An 18,674-nucleotide genomic window follows, 5' to 3' on the forward strand; every position below is an offset into this window, starting at 1 on the left:
TTTCCATGGATTATCATTTGTCAACCTTAGCAGACAGGAAACTCCTCGCAATCCATGAACTGACAGACACCTGATAATTAAGTTGTTCACATTCAGGCCTGGTTCTTATATTGAATGTGCAAAGTCAAATAAGGCTCCGAAAAGCTAGTATGGTTGCTTATCTCCTGCAAATCCCCTGGTTTCTGTGTTTCCCCCATCCTTACTACCCAAACCAAAGCAAGGCAGCATTGGCCACAGCCAAAGGGACAGTAGTTGCTTTTGTGTTTCCCTCCCCTTTTGTTAAGATTGTGCATTAAGGTCATTAACAGAAACACTTGCTTCAACAGTGACAGAACAAGAAATGTCAATGTTTTTGTGGCTCCATTTGCATTATCTGTCCATCATAATGTTAATATGAATGTTAACAGAGGATAATATTTCTTTAAGTAGATCATTATCAAACTACATCATTAGAGAGTGTCAGAGATAGATAGAGAACTCTTTATAGTTATCAGATCAAAATTATTTAATTATCAAGTAAAAGTAAAATGAAATACTTAAATCCCAAGGTAGTATTATCATCAAATCAAAATTATCCCAAGAGTCCACAACCGATAAGAAGAAATATATAAACTTTCTTTTTTCGAAACCAGAAAAATGTAGCAACGATCAAAATGTAAAAGTGTTGGCGATGGTGTGTTAACCCACGTGAAGGTAACACCACAACCAATTTGAGGTGGAAGATTAAATGATTATGGCGTCTTTTTATACTTTTCACTATTATTTAGGCAATTTTAATATGTATTATGTAACTCACATATTTAGGTTTTCAATAAAATAAACATTATGAAAATATATCGATCGGATTCAACACCATTTATTCAACAATTTTTCTAAACAATAATAATTGATTTAAATTCGTATATAAATTTTAACAATCACGTACACATTTCATATAAAATGAAATATCACAAAAAAACTATTAAAAACTTATTATTACTAGCATGAATTAATTTCAATCCACTCTTAAATCTTCTTTCTTAATTTGAATTCAGTGCTTTAAACATTTATAAGAAAACAAAGATTGGTTGGTTCAAGCAGGGACTGCAACTTTTTTCATGCAAAAAATTTGAAGTGTCAAATGATGATGAACATGATACAGTGGTCCATGAAATGAAAGACTATGGTCATGGTGATCTACTTTGCTTTTACAGAAACACCATAATTGCTCATCGTGAGCATGCATTGTGCATGACATCCATTTCTGCCTCAAACAGCCCTTAGATTTAATTTCTCGTGACTACATTTACATCTATTTTCCCTAAGGTCTATCAATACATCTAGTTTTGGCTTTGCCCTTGCATGTTTTCCTTTTTATATTTCATAAATGAAATTCACAAGTTGGGATTTTATCTGATATCAACGATTTTGTCTTACAAAAAATACTTTATAGATTGAAGATAATACGAATAATATACAGTCTCATTCTAGTATTATTGTCACTTGGAAATTACTTCACCATCTTTCTTAAACTATATAGTCTTATATGCTTTCTTATAAAAAGATTCTCTTTTATATTTCATAAAGATTCACAGGTTAAGATTGTGTTTGCCAAGTGTCACGATCCATATCAACTTGTAATGTTTTACCTGCTTTAATTTATTGGGTCTCACGGTTTTATCTCATAAAAAAAATATTATAAATTGAAGATGATGTAAACAGTTAAATATTTGATCTCACTGTAATATACAGTCGATGTAAAATTCACAACTCTCCTTTGAGACTATAACATTAAGTTTGTGTCAGAGATATATAATTACAATAGGTGCAATTTATTAATACTTTAAGGGTACGCGATTGTTCTTTGTGTGTTGTATTCGAACTGATATACATTTTCCTTCAATAAATTCAAGTTTTTATTATACTATAGTTTGTTTGAAAGGAATATCCAAATCTATTAAAATATTCCTTCGTTTGTTTATTAAAAAAACTAATTAGTAAAATATAGGAGAAAAGAAATGAACCAAACATTATGGCGGCAGGATTGTAGGAAAACAAATGAAGCAACGTCATCTTATAATATAAACTATATAACAAGAGAAATAAAAATGTTTTATACCAGCAACAACGCCATGTATCTAGTTTAGTGACATTCAAAGCATTTTTTTAATTAACAATTTAGATATTAAAATTTTTAATGTTTTTATTCGTACAAAATAGAAGAGATTCAAATATGACTTTTTAAATAAGAAATACATGAATATATTTTATATTATTTTAATCTTCTTGTTCGTACTTGTATTTTCATTATCAATTATAAGAGAAAAAAATTTAAAATTAATTTTAAAATATGGGATACATGAACCTATTTTATTAAACCAAATATTCAGGTAGTAAGAGTACAAGTATTTCAGTTATTGAACAGTGTAAATGTATGTGATTGAAAATAAGAGGCTGTGAAATGGAAGCAAAATTTAGAAGCTCACATGGCTTGATGTTCTCCCCCTCCCCCTCCCCCTCCAAATGTTCTAATTTTCCTTTTTCTTTTGGTCACTTTCAAAAATAAAGTAAACAGTACAACAAGTCTCAGCATTTAGTGGAGTGGGGTCTCCTTAACTTTAAAAGTTTAGGGCTCCCCATGTGACCCTAACTAAGACAACTCTTTTGTGGGCACCTTCATTCATTTTTCCATCCCCTACCTTCGACTTTGAGTTTGTTAGTTATTACAGTTAGTATATATTTACCCACGTGTAAAGAGTAGCCAGAGAACCAGTTAACTATATATAGTCTTTCTTTCAGTACGATGTGGAACTTACTTCTAATTTCCCCTCAAGTACGGAGCAGTAACATAAGCTATAACAAGTAGGAAATGGATGTATTGATTACTGTAAGTTTTAAAAGACAATAACATTAGTCGATGCTAATGTACCTGCTGGCCTGTCTGTGGACTGGTCTGTTAGTGTGTCAATGGCCTGAAGAGCTTATTATTTCTTAACAATAAAAAGGAAAAAGATGATAAAGACGGTCAAAATATGGATAAATCTTGTCATTTTCACTAAAATCTAAAGGAAAAGCAAATGGGGTTTGCATTTTTATGTGGTAAGATGGAAGTGTGTCCTATCAACCAAGCATTTGCAACTCAAGCCTCATCCAGGAAAGCCCACAAGCAGCAAGCAGAGAACATGGTAGATATTTTCACCTCAAAAGGAGTTTAGCTCTTGGCTATTTGGCATGGTCACATGTGAGAATGCTGTCCTGCTACAACTCCCATGTGATTAGCTACCCTGGCCATGGCTGTACCCTGCATTTTAGTGTAATATCAAGTATTCCAAGTTGACTAATTGATTGTGATGTTGTTAATATATATATATATATATATATTTTTTATTTATTTATTTTTTTTTGTGACAATATATCTGAAGATATGAAATTTCTATTATTCCTTTCATTGTTATATAGTGTATATATTTTTACTTCCATGTCAGTCAGATCATTATTTAAAATCTGAGTATATATTTGAATCATTAATCATATAGCAAATGCAGCCAAGAACCAACAGATCCAAAAAGCTAGCAGCAAATCACTCAGGTTTCGGTCTTTCAGAGATGCTGCTGAGTTTAGATACTCAGCGTATCAAGGTGAGATCTTTTTCAGTCTTTGGAAAACAACAATTTTAATCATAGGATAGGATCATTATTCATGGGGTTAGCCTTGTTTCAGGTCCAATGAGTGCTTTTCCAGGGACCAAAGGGAAAAGCCAACTGAATTACATATCAAAGGCAACATTGACATCAAGAAGATCAAAGCTACATATATAGGTTAAAAATGGTGGACCAAGCAAATTTCCAGTCTTGAATTACATACAAACTGCATATGGAACCCACAAAACAAGAGGGCTATTTACATATGCGTTGCCAGCTGCCGACAGAGAACATTTGCTATATGTCCATGACCGTGATGAATAATGGTACTAACAAAACCAGCATTAATATCAATGTGTCCTTACCAAAAGACAACCCTCTCCGTACCTGCCAAAATCTACTTTTACTGGGAAGGCTTATCATTGGAAATTAAACTGATAAACAAGTTTAGCCCGATAATAAATGGGTTAACTTGAGACCAGATGTAAGCTTACATGTCTTTAGTTAATTTTTATCATACAATCATATGAGATTATCGATAAGGGGGTAATTTCTTGTCATTAAAGAAATACAAAAGGAAAAAGGATTATCAAGAAAGAGAAACAGCCTCAAAGTTCACAAAAAGGTTGCACTTGGTAGATACAGGAATGGGAAGAGGATGCTCAAGATAAGAATAATGTGAGACTGCCACAACTTTTTGTCGAGATTCTAGTCAGTTGTCTATTTGGTGAGATGTCCATGTCTTTAGCAGAGTTGGACTGGAACTCTTATGCAGATGGCTCATGATTGAACCACTGGCTACCCCATTGCCTGCATACTTGAAACTGTGGATGAAGATATCAGAAAATGCATAAACTGGCAATATTTGTATTGGTTGGAGCATTCCAAGGGCCTTCCAATTATTTCAGGTCCTATTATGCATCTTACCTGTGTCTCTTGACTTGCTCAATAGTAGCCTTAAACATCCTGCAAAATCACACTAAGGACAGCCCAATCTATTGAAGAAACCTGTCCTTTCCAGCCAAAAGCTAATGATTAGCTGCTAATGCACTATTGATTATGGAGCTACTCGCCATTTTTTCCCTTTGATCAGGGAGGATCTGGTGCTTATTGCCAGTGATTGGTTAACGTCAAACCAAGATAAATTAAAACAGAGAGCTTTACACTTAAGACCTCAAAGAGTCTCAATACGTCCTTTTATCACTAGACCAATACCTTATTGGCAATTCGGCCAACGCTCTCATACACAATTAGCCATAAGATCATTAGCTTGTAGATCAATGTTATACATGTACATGTCTAGTATTACACAAAGAAGCTAGGAATAGTGATCCATCCTATTAAACAAACTTCTCTAAGATACATGTGATTTGGTTTGTTCTCTACTATTGATAAACTTATATGCGCTTTCTTTGCTTCATAAATCTTATATTGGTTGTATTGATTACCTGAAATTAAAACAATAATTTGGACAATTTAAATGAAAGAAAAAAAAAATTTACTTACACATTACTGAGTCCATGATTATGTAATATGGTAGTATAGTACCTTTTTCTTTTCAAAAACACAAGATTTTAAATTCAAAATTTTTGCTTCTAGGTGGACAAAGAGATAAGAGCAGCTTGCCTCCTGTTCTCTTAAACCCATGAAAAGATTGGAGGAAGACAAACAAAAACTGAAAACGACATTCTGCAGGCAATCCAGTCCAGTACAAGTTGATGTCTAGTAGCAATAACACGAGCTTATGGGTCAATATTTGGTATATAGTCTTTCACGAAATTTATAAAGAAGTACTGTATACATATAGTTCACAGTGCCACTGTGCTTCCAGAAAGATTATTCCTTATCCTCAAGTCCTAAATATTTCATTCAATTGAATTGAAATTTAAAACTATAGATCAGCCTGAACATTCCTGATCCCAGCTGCACATTGTGATGTGTGCAATTCCATTGACAACTCATGTTATTAAGGGGCATGAAGTTGTACTCTGCAAGACTTTTGTTTCTTTTCTTTCTTTCCACATCCCACATCTAGGTGTATGTAGCCATATAAAGGATTTGGGTACGTAGGTACAGGAATTTTGGTCTCATAATTGGTGTTGTTAGGTCGACAAAGCTTAGAAAGTTAATTTTGATGCTTTCCATTTTGTTCATTGCTTTTGTCACATTGATCGAGATTTTAATATTTAGTATCACATTATTAGGGCATAATAGTGTTAGCTTGTGACCCAAGCTAAGGAAAAAAAATGAAGCAATAAGCTGCTCTACTCTCGATAAAATTTCACAAGGGTAGAAAAGAAGACTTCGAGGAAACACCCCCCACTTTTTTTTTTATTTTTTATTTATATCTTAAGAAGCAGAAAGATATTAAGGAAATGCTAAAATTAACTAATCTATGTTTACCACAGGCTTTTTCTCCTTGGGTTTTCTCCATAAACATATGAAAGGGCACTAGTGGCTGTTAAAATAGTTTGAATATGAATTGAAAACTTCAAGGTAACTTTCACCATCCATCATATATAGTTGTGTCTTTAGTCTTCAGTTTCTTTCATTTTATGTTACTTCCTTTTCTGTCTTCTTGGCAAATGAACATATGCAGGCTCCAGCCCAAAGGGTAAGGAGATATGGTATGAACATTGATCCGAAGTACATTTATGTGATCTGATTTGAAGATGGAAATGCATCCACTGAGAATATATTTCTTAGGGACAAAGACAATGAAGTTATTATTACTACGAAATGTCTTCGGTTTTTAATGCTGCTATCTAAACTTGGGAAGCAAATGCCTGGTCTGATTTTTAATGTTCCGAAGTTTATTCTAATTGAGATGTATTCTGAACATATTCAAAGTGCTGACAGTACACCATAGTACAGGAGGATGCGAGCAACCAGAAAACTATAGAGTTACAAGCTATTGAAGGTATATAATAACAAAGCCCTGGTCGAAGAAAGCAACCTAATTTCTATGATAAACATCAACCAGACCTATAACTCTGAATCCTGATAGCGTATGCGATATCTTCAAACAGAACTTCTTCAGTTCTACTAGCATTTATAGAATGCAATCTTCTGTTTCCCCATATGTGGAAAGGTCTCATAAAGATGATGGTCAAGATTCAAAAGAACCTGGAATTTCGTCAACCGAATTTACCTTTAATCAATTGAGATATTCTTTTTTGAGATGCAACAAGAATAGTCTTCATAACAGTTTTAAGAATCACCTTCGTTTTGCACTTGATCTATGCATCATTCTGACTGTAGCGAAAGTTTCCTGTATACAAACTGCTGGAAATACTGCATGAACTGATCATGAATAGATGTCATTGAACTTCGATATGGTTTTTTATTTCATTTTGTTTCAGCCCTGTTTGTTATAATTTGTACCATTTGATTTTTTTTTGTGGAGCATTAAAGAAAAGGTGAGTAAATTCTATCTACTTGTTAAGAACTTATGAGGAAACGATGGCTACACTTCCTATCTAACTGTTTTCCTGAAAATTTTCTGATCATTAAATTGGTTAGCCGCACATAGAAGTAAAACTGAAGGCAACCGTAGAGTTAAGTTCTTTGGCATGTTAATTAGTGTTTGCTTTCATTTTACAGCAAAATAGTATGGAGTTGGCTGGCTTGTTGACAATGTGAGAAATGCATCTAAGATTTATAAAGTGTAAGAGGCATTAGACTTCATAAGCCAAAATGAACACTTGGCAGGCCCAAACTATATATGCCCCTTGGAAGAAAAAGGTTGTTGAAAACTGCTCAAATAGCAACATAAAATAGCCTGAATGCAGATACAGGCAAGGACAACAGTGGTTCTGCACTCTAACTCTTTAACAGGTGATAGCCAAACAAGAGGAAATGAATCAATGATATGATGAACCATGACACTTAATAGTTTTGTAAAGAACTAGCTCTCTCCCATGTCTCATTCATATGTTTTCAGTCACAAAAATATCAGCGACATACTGCTTGCAAGTGGAGTCCATTGAATTTGATTGTGTGGTTCTCAAACAGGGAATAAAGGAGAGAGGGAGCAAAAAGGGAGTCTAATTTTTTGTTTACCTGACAAAAAGGTAAAAATTTCTTTTTCGTAGAATTTCAAACATATAATATTTGAAATAGATTGTGCAAGGCGTTTCTTGGCTATCCAACTTAGAACAGAAATAATGAAATGTCTAAAGTCTTTGGGAGTATAATTAAGAGAAGGATCATTAAGGAATTAATGGGACAAAAGATGTAACAGAAACAGAAACAATGGGGCAGGAAAGCACCATACGTTTAAAGGGTATGACAAGTATTATAAAGAAGTTGAACATCGAGATTCTGAAGAAGTCAAAGTTTCATCAACAGAACTTACCTTTACTGAATCCAGATGTTCTTTTCGACATGCTATTAAGAATCCAAGTAGAATGTCTTATACAATTCGAGCGTTAGTGTAAATTCTGGTACAACATGATCCGTTTTGTGCAGGCACATCTTGATCATCGAAAGTCTCAATCTAGAGGGATTATCTTTACCTGGATGATCCCATTTATTTTTCCTACTGGACGCATGCATAGCTTTCCTGTACTGGTCTTTTCACTTGGAAAATGACAAGGACATCAAGGCCAACTTCAAGGAACTGTGCCTCAAGGGCTATAAGGGCCCAAGGAATTATGTCCGAATCTTAGCCTCTCGCAATGGTTTGCCTATGATTTTCAGAGAGAATTCCAGCTCACATTTGTCAATGCAATCCAACCACTCAGCTATCTTAGACCCTCCCAGATCCGCCTGTGAGTATGAGTCTTGTACATGGACTTGATGATGCTGCACTATGTATAAGACATGCAATGAGGATTCATGATATGAATGGATATAGTAATAGCTATGATGAATGTTTTGCTATTACGTACATTAGGCCGCTCTTCATCATGGAGGAAGTCAATTACCTCCTGTAAACATAAATGGATATCAGAACCATGTGTCTTTGCAAAACTGATAGCTGCAGTGGCTTGCTAGTGCTTATCATTCATCAAGTTTCTGAGGGGTCTAGAACTGAGAAAACATGCTCATACTCCATGGACATTGAAGCTGAAAAATTCGAGCAAAACACCAAGTCCACTTCCCCTACATAGAAAAGGGCACGAATTGCAATGGATTAATAGATTGCTGCATTATATGGTTAATAGTAGGCAACAGGACTTGGATCTCAATGGAATAGGAAAAAATTGGGAAAATGATAAAATTTTAAAATAAATTTCAGCATATATTTATTCATATATTCATACATCATACTACAAGATTTATAGATAGTGCTACAAAGATATTAGTAAATTTTTATACCGTAAAAAATACAAATAATTAATGAAGATTAATATGTTATATTATAATTTTATATAATTGAAATAGAAATAAATTAAACAAATTTGTAAAATAATATTAATTTTGAATAACACCAAATATTATAAAGTTTGAAATTATTAATAATACTTAACATCACATTGAATTCTTTGGAAACTCAAAAGTACGTATTACAATCACAATTTGTACTCATTTTCATTAATACGTTAAGCTATTACACAATATTGATGTCATTTCAGAACATTTTGATAATGAATTAAATAATTTTGCACATAGATAATGTTTTCCTCTTTGGTTAAGTTGCACCAGATATGCAAGTGAAGGGAACACTTTAATCCACTCGTTGCTTAGTTGGTTCATCATATTCAAAAATTTGTTTTCCAAATGGATAATATGATGGATACTAATTATATGCATATGGTTCTCTATAAAGATCATCATACCAACTACCCCTGCTTCATCCCATTCTTATTTCATAGCCAATTGAATTTTATCCTGTTGTTATACTCATATATAGAGCTAAAATCGTTAATAAAATTACTCATTAATCCAATTTTTCATGAATATTTTTTAAAAAAAAATCCTTGATATTCAACAAAAATCTGTAACTTTTATTACGAATAATTAAAGAAATATCCGTAAATATATGAATATCCACATATTTATCCATATAATCATATATAGTTTACTTAAAAAATGAGTAGTTTAAAGAATCAGTGTCAAGTGTAGTGAAAAGAGAAAAAAAATGAGAGAATTCTGATTCAGGCACGCGAATAGTAAACACTTGGAAAGAACAGGAGAAGTGAAGATTGGAGGTAAGTTCAATGGTTTTGACAAATTCAATGACAGACTCAAGTATCGGCGCTTGGGTAAGGAGGAGATGGGAAAATGGCGCAATAGTTTATTCACGATTTTTGTTGGCAATTTGTGTCCAACCATTGAATGGCAGGAGATCAAAGACTGGTTTGATAGATTTGGAGTGGTAATGGATGTTTATCTCCCCAGACCCAAGAATAGAGGTTCCTCAAGATTCGCCTTTATCAGATACAGGTACTAATGGGAGTTATGGAGAGCCATTAACGCGGGGAGAGGGGTTACTATCAAAGGGAGGAATTTGGTGGTCAAGGTGGCAAATAGACCACGGGACAGTTCAAAGGGCATTAAAGTGGAAGTAGGACCCAGATCCTACAAAGATGTCTTAAAGGCAAGAGTCAACACCAACGATAGCAATGAACACAGTCTGAATAGAGAGGAGACTAAGTCTGAAGCGAAAGCTGAATTTGTGGGGGCAAATAAAGAAAACAAAAAGGAAACAGAACGGCTTTTAGAAATGGCTAGACAAATGGGGAAGCAGGATGAAGATAATGGGGTTGGTCCTTTAAAGGGATGGATGGAATGCTCAGCCCAACTGGGGGAAGCTGAGAACGACTGGTTAAATAGTAGTGCAGTGGGTAGACCAAGAGTCGATTTTAGCAACGAAGAGATACAAAGGTCCTTACAGGCAAAAGGGGTAAGTGTTAGGATCAGAATCATGGGGGGAGGCTATTTTTTAGTTTCTTTTGATGAGGTCAAAATCATGCACTGTTTATTAAGCCTGTATAAAGAAATTTTTGATGCTTGGTTTGTTGAGTTAAAACCATACCATGAATGGGCAGAGAACAGGAAAGCTTGTGTATGGGTCAGACTCGAAGACATCCCGCCTCACTTATGGCGGGGGTTTTTTTCCAAGCGATTGGAAACAGCTAGGGAAGGTTTATAAAAACGGACAAGTAAACCCAAGATAAAGAAAGATTGGACTTTGCTATGGTGTTGGTGGAGGTCACAAGTGAGATAAAGATCACGTCGATGATCAAAGTCATGGTCGACTGGAATGAGTATTGGATTAGGGCGATTATCTTGGGCTCAAGCGATCTCAACAACATCGACAGTGCTGACAACAAGAGTTCAACGAAAAAAAGAAACAATGGAGAGAACGGGTTGATGGCCCCTTCAATGGCGGAGGAGACGCAAATGGTTGCCGGCTGCAATGGATCTAGCTGGAAGGTAAACAGTCCCCAAAGAAAGTCAGGTGAATAGGGCACAACTAGGCTTACACGTGGTGAAAGCAAATGCGACGGAAACAGGCATGGAGGGCAGTTGTCAGCAGAAAGCTTGACCAGATTTGACCATGAGGTGACTGAAGTTAATAAGTCAGACCAGCACAGAGGCGTGAAGGATAGTTTGAATTCAAAAAAAAAATGGGGAAATCAGAGAGAGCTTGAAAGATAATAAAGAGGGTAGGCCCAGTATCGGGAGTGGGCCACGAAAAATAAATAAACTTAATGGTGAGGAAAAACAAAGACTGATTAAGGAAGCCAGAACCAAGAGGGACCAAACCGTGATGAGGCCCAAACCACATGCAATTGAAGGAATGAAATGGAAGTTTGTGAAAAAAGCCCAAACGCAACCAGTAAGTGGATCTGAGGAGAGGTTTATGACTAATGCCCATTCTGATCTTGCTTCTTGGACCCAATTGGATAAAAAGTGTTGCCCACTAAGAAAAGAAACTAAGACTGTCGGGGAAGGGCTTAATTCAGACGTGAAGCATGTAGAATTGAAGGAGGTTAAGCTTCATAAAGAAGAAGGCAGCCATATCAGCACGAAAGAAGGTACACTAATAAAAGAAAATGAGTTGAAATCAGCAGAGAAACAAAGCTCAAGAAAGAGAAAATGGAAAAAAGAGGCTAAAAAAGGCAAGGGAACAAAAGTTGATGAAGATATGGAAGAGGTTGAATAGTCGACTAAGCTTACCCATAAAAAAGATAAAGGCAAAGGGCACATAGTGGCTGATAGAGGCAGAACAGGGATGATCCGAGTTGAATGCGAAATAGAAGAATGCTCAAAAAAATGTCAATTCAACTGAGATGACATTGTTGAACTCAGTGAAGAAGTGAGAATCTGTATGGGAGATTTAAGGGTTAACAGCCAGACCACAAGCGCTACCTCTAGTGGCCAGAGGAAAGCATTAAGAGAAGAGATCAGATAAATTATTTGCTTAAAGGAAAATGGTGGAAACAGCAAAGATGAAAGTAGAACAGAATCAGCAAATGACAGTGTCAAAGGAAATGGTCATGCATGGGAGGAAGCTGAAGCAACGTGGAATTTGAGCAGAGAATTAGGTGTTCAATATAGGGCAGACAGGGTGGAGGTAGTAAAATTTTTCCATGGGATGGAAAGAGAAACAAATGGGCAGAGGTGAAGGAAGAACAGAGCAAGTTACAGGGTTGAGGCATGAGTGAGTTCGTCCATTGGTATGAATCTCTTAACATGGAATATTAGAGGTTTAGGGAGAGCAGAAAAAAAGAGAGCCCTTAGGAAGTTAATAAGAGCTGAAAAACCAAGCATGGTGTTCATCCAAGAAACCAAAATGAAGTCAATGCTTGGAAGCTTCTTTAACGAATTATGGAAAGATGATGAGATTGAAGGGAAGACAATTGAAGCCGAGGGCAGATCGGGTGGAATTCTCAGTATGTGGCAAAAAAAGTTTTTCGTGCTTGAAGAGTGCAAAACCGAAAGACATTTCATTTTGCTGATAGGGAAAGTTAATGGCATTGAATCCAAATGTGGTTTTATCAACATCTATGCCCCCAATGATGAAGTAAAAAGAAAGGAGCTATGGGATGAACTGGGAGTAATAACGACCAGTACGGAGGTAAGATGGATTTTAAGAGGGGATTTCAATACGGTGAGATTTGAGGAGGAACGGATTGGTATAAGCAACATTGACCACACAACTCAGCATTTTGATGAGTTCATTAATGTCACGGGGCTTGTCGATTTACCGCTAACGGGAGCAAAATATACGTGGTGTAACAACTGGCAGACGGCGGCTTTTAGCAGGTTAGATAGATTCCTTGTTGATGCTACTTTTTTGGAGCAATTTGATAATGTTTTGCAAACCTGTTTGTCGTGCTCTTTATCTTATCATTGTCCTGTTAAAATTGGGTCAAAGAACCTTAACTGGGGACCCAAACCTTTCAGATGCTTTGATTATTGGTCTGATGAAAAAAGTTTTCAAGAATTAGTTAAAAGTCACTGGGTGCAAACAGAAAATGATAATGAAGGAATTGAGGGAGTATGGCAAAAACTCAGAAAACTCAAATCCAAAATAAAAGACTGGTAAAAGCAAGAAGTTGGAAACACCTCGGTAAAGATTACTCAACTCGAGAGGGAGTTAACTAACCTGAACCAAGGTTTTCTTAGTAGCATGAATGGTCAGAGCTTTTGTACAAATTTGATCTCTAAGAAAGCTGAATTGTGAAATTTTTATAGGATACAGGAAAGGGAATGGAGGCAGAAATCTAAAGTGAAGTGGGTTAATGAAGGGGACAAGAATACCAAATTTTTCCATGGAATGGCATCAGCTAGGAGAAGAAGTAATTACATCGATAAGGTCAAAGTGGGAGAGGGGTATATAGAGGAGCCTGCTGAAGTTAAGAACGTTATTGCGAGCCACTTCGAATCCCTGTTCAACCAAGGCAGGGTGTTGAAAATTAAAGACTTAAATTGTGCAGTAAGGCAAATCAACCAGGAAGATGCAGAAGAAATGATAAGGCCAGCTATTAAGGAGGAAGTATGGGAGACAGTCAATAGTTGTGATGGAAGCAAAGCCCCAAGACCAGATAGATTCAATTTGAATTTTTTTAAAAAAAACAATGGGGGATTGTCAAAAGTAAAGTGATGGAATTCGTCAATCAATTTTTTTCAACGGGTAAGCTTGAACCGAGGGTCAATAACTCCTTCATTACTTTGATCCCAAAAGTCAAAAACTTGATAGAAATGAAGGACTACCGTCCCATCAGCCTTGTCGACAACCTCTGCAAAATTGTGGCTAAAATCCTGGCCAATCGGATAAAGGTAGTAATTGGTGATGTGATTGAAAACAATCAGTTTGCCTTTGTTAAGGGGAGGCAATTGACGGATACGGTTCTGGTTGCTAATGAACTCGTAAATCTGATCAAAAAGGAAAAAAATGGGGGTCTGATTTTGAAAGTGGATTTCGAAAAGGCCTATGACTGCATTGATTGAGGTTTCCTTGATTTTATTATGGCTAAGATGGGTTTTCACGAAAAATGGAGAAGATGGATCCACGAGTGCATTTCCACAGTCCATATGTCGGTTCTTGTGAACGGATCTCCCACAAAGAATTTTCGTACGCAACAAGGCCTCTTCCAAGGCTGTCCGCTGTCCCCGTTTCTTTTTAATTTGGTTGCGGAAGGTTTTAGCTATTTGATGAAAGAAGCTGAAAGGAAAGGTCTCCCTAATGGCATTCTAGTTGGAAGGAATGGACTTATGGTTTCCCATCTCCAATTTGCAAACGATACAATGATTTTCTGTTATCCAGACCCGGTGCAGCTAAGCAACATCAAAAGGGTTCTTAAAGTTTTCCAGTCAATATCTGGCCTGAAGATCAACTTCGCCAAGAGCAGCCTTATGGGAATCGATATGGAGCCAGGGAGTATGGAGGAGTGGGCTAAACTGATCGGATGCAGAAAAGAATCATTACCTGTAACCTATTTGGGGTTCCCTTTAGGTGCTAATCACAGATCACTGCAGGTATGGAGGCCGATCATCCAAAAAGTGCAGAATCGATTAGCTGGATGGCAATCAAAGTTGCTATCCATGGGAGTAAGGATCACACTCATGAGGTCAGATTGTCCAATTTACCCACCTATCACATGTCCATCTTTCCCATGCCTATAGGAGTGAGTCATGAGATTGAAAAAATTCAGCGTAGATTCCTTTGGAGTGGAAACGAAAACAAAAAGAGGATTCATTACGTAGGGTGGGATAAAGTTTGTAAGTCGACTAAAGAAGGGGGGCTTGGAATCATAGACCTACAGACAAAAAATAGAGCTTTGCTAACCAAGTGGATATGGAGGTACGAAAGAGAAAGAGAGAGCCTATGGAGGAATGTGGTGAGTGAAAAAAATGAAGAGAACACAAAGTGTCTACTTCCTCAAATGCTAATCGGAAAGAGAGTCTCTTCAGTGTGGAGAAATATCACAAAACCCCTTACCCCCTCTAACTCGTTTTTCATACATGTACAACCTTTTTTTGGCTTGGCGCTTGGTGATGGGGAAAATATCCGGTTCTGGGTGGATCAATGGACCGAAAATGGTTGTCTCAAGGAGATGTATCCAAGAATTTACGCCTTGGCTGAAAACAAATGTGGAGTTGTCAAAGAGTTCGGACAATGGGAAAACGGGAGTTGGGAATGGAATGTGAAGCTCAGGTGAAACATTTTCGGATGGGAACTGGAGTAGTACAATTCTTTCATCAAGACAATCAGTGAGTTTTTCCTTTGTAATGACATAAGGGATGAACTTGTATGGAAGAAAACAGCGAATGGTGCTTTCTCAGTCAAATCTTACTGTCAAACGAATGGGGTCCAAAGAGAAATTACACAAAGGGAATGGAAATGGGTTTGGGGGGGTATAGCTCCACACAAAACGAAAGTATTGGTCTGGCAACTCTTACACGGAAAAGCAACAGTCAAATGTGAGTTAGTGAAAAGAGGAATTATCAACAATGCTGATGGCCTGTGCCCATTGTGTAATGAGTCAATGGAAACGGTGGATCACTTATTTGTTGGGTGTATAAAAGTGACAAGTCTATGGTATGATTGGTATAATGAATGGGGCGTTGCTTGGGTCATGCTGGCAAGTTTCAAAGAGCTGATGGTCATATGGAATAACATCAAGCTGACGCCTAACTGTGACAAAATCTGAAATACTGCAATCTTTGACATCACTTGGACTGTATTGATCTGCAAAAACGAGGTGGTTTTTCACAATAAAGCATGGGATAAAGAACTCATATGGGAGCTCATCAAATTAAGAGTGGCAATGTGGGTCAAAGCCAAATGTAACAACAGTGCTTATTCAATTACTGACATGTTCAGGTGCCCTGCAGTGGGCTTTAATCAACAAAGGGAAGAGAATACAAGACCCCCTACAACATGGGAGAGACCGGGAGTAGGTACGATAAAGTTCAATGTCGATGGTGCTGCCAATGGATGCCCGGGCGAAGTGGAAATTGGTGGCCTTCTTAGGAATGAAAATGGAGAGGTCCTTATCAAGTTTTTCAAAGCTGTTGGTTGGGGTGACTCAAACATGGCAGAATATTTGGGCATTAGGGAAGCCTTCATCTTGTACTTAAATTCTATATGGGCTAACAATTACTCACTGCTGATTGAGAGTGATTCCCAAAATGCTATTTGGTGGATTAATGAACCCTCCAAAACACCCTGGAAACTGAGAAAATGGATGTTGCACATTGAAATTCTAAAAAAAAGAGTGAATGACTAGAGGATAAGACATACGCTGAGGGAAGGAAATAAGGAAGCTGATCTCCTTGCTAAGGAGGGAGTAGGCAGAGAAATTGACCTTGTCGAAATATACCAACCCCGGTAAGTTTTGGTTCTTCTTCCGGGTAGGGGTCTCCCTGTGCTTCTCGCCGATGAAGAATTAGTGGACGCTTCTGGGGGTGAGATGTGCTACTGACCGTGAGGTGGGGCCTGGATGAGGCTGACTTTCCTTTCCACTGCAGTGAGGATTTGTGGCCTCAGAAGAGGAAGCTTTATGATGGTTGGTCTAATAGCTTAAAGTATCAAATTTGTTCTAGTTCCTGAATCATATTTCTAGCCTCCCTGGTTCTGGTTTGGGTAGGATTATCTTGTGTATTTTGTGTGAATTCTGATAGGTTCTGGTTTTTAGTTTTTTGATCCATGAATGTGAATGGGTGTATTGGGAAAGTATACCCTGCTTGGCATGGACATATTAACCAATATTCTTTTTGTTCTTTGTTTTTGGAAGCCTGTCATGGATTCTTTAAAGGGGAAGCTCTCTTCCCATTCTTATCAATGAAATCTCCATTTGCCTTTAAAAAAAAAAATGAGTATTTATATTGAGTCCCATATATAGCAGATGTAATATGTCCATGTGAATAGTTCAGTACATTCTGTCTAGGTCATGTGAATAGGGGTGTAAAATTATTGCAGACTTCTCATTCAGTGTACTTCAACTCCCCCTGAACTCAACTGCAACAGCAATGGCCATAAGCTTTTCTTTTTGTGGAAATAGTTTGTACCTGGAAACTTTTTCCAGGCGAGTGGGGGGTGCTGTCAAAAAGTGTCTTACAGCAAGATATGCTATATTCCTTTGTCAGCGTCACTAAAAGTTAGTGGATTTCCATTTTACTACTATACATAAAAATGAAAAGCTGTGGTTAAACTTAAGAGGGAAGGATATGGAGCTTGTCTGACAAATTTCTTTTGATAAGTGGAGGAGAAAAATCTATGATGTGACCTTGATGGTTTGTCTGTTCCTAGATAACTTGTTTGACAATCCCAATTTATGTGCTCATTTTGTTGTACAAAAAAACACAGCTGTCTATTTGCTTGACTTTAGGTCAAGCAATGAGATGGACCTCAGATTCTCTCTCGGCCTTAGATTTGTTAGGGCATGAGACACAAACTGTGTTTAGTTGTCACCTAAACTTGTGAGTTCTGTGAAGCAAAAATTAGCAAATAACACAAACCAAGACAATAATGGTAATTACTTGTAAACTTTAACTGTCCCGGCAGATAAGGGCAAGTGAATTCAGAGCGGTAACAGTGATGAAGGTATAATGAAAGCCACCATTCTTTTGTGAGGGGAGATGAACAACAACTATCAGCACACAGTTCTACATTGCAATTCACTTTTGGTGAAAATGACATAAAGATATAATAATAACAATTCGTCTAAGCATTTATAGTGTTATTTCATGGAGCTGTTCATCAATTTTTCTAGAAATAATTCAATTTATCTGATGCACTCTGATTAATATACTCTTTTTTGTTAATTCTCCTCTTTTAAAAGAGATTCACTTTGATCTTGCAAATCACTTTATAAAGCCTCAGTTGGCCTTAATTAAAAGAATGTCGGTAAAGAAGTGACCATTCTTGACTGAATGATAGTTTTGGCACTTCCCTACTTTCGGGCCCATAGACAGGATATGGACTAATAATTCAAATCCTTTCTTCTTTCCTCCCCCTAAGAACTAAAGCACATTCAAGTACAAAGAAGAAGTAATTGGTAAAATCATTTCAGTAACTCTCTTATTCCGATTGTTATGCCCTTTTCTTCCCCCCTAACGTATGCCATTTCCATTGGTGAAACTAATTATGATGAAATTTTTGAATGGAGAAAAGGAAAAAAAGTGCAAGAACCAACTTTAAAGATGATCACTTTAGTGTAAATGCGTTGCTAAGATAAGACCCTTTCCAATTCTTTTTGTGTCATTAATTTAATATGGTTGGAAGCACGATTGGATGACTTTTCCTGTCATCAAAGTGCACTTGTCCACATTCTTTTGTAGTATCTATAAATAAGCTTGGCACATGATGAATACAAAATTTTTTTGGACTTTCCATGGAGAAATTGGCCATAATAAGACATTTCTTGGTCTTTGCTCATGGAGGGTTGGTGCCTGTTGTTAACAGATGGTAGAAATAGGAGCAAATGGAGAGTGCCCAAGACAAATTTGAATGGTGTCTTTCTCCCAAAATCTTCAAGGGATTTGCGCCGGGAAATCAGGTTAAACAATGAAGACCCCACTAGACAAATTCACATGCACTCTCCCCCCCATCATGCTGTGCCACGTTTAAGAGCAGCCGGCTAGCGTTTTCCC

This window comes from Theobroma cacao, chromosome 4 (assembly GCF_053813885.1).
Source record: "Theobroma cacao isolate CCN51 chromosome 4, ASM5381388v1, whole genome shotgun sequence".
In the NCBI taxonomy this organism is placed as follows: Eukaryota; Viridiplantae; Streptophyta; class Magnoliopsida; order Malvales; family Malvaceae; genus Theobroma; species Theobroma cacao.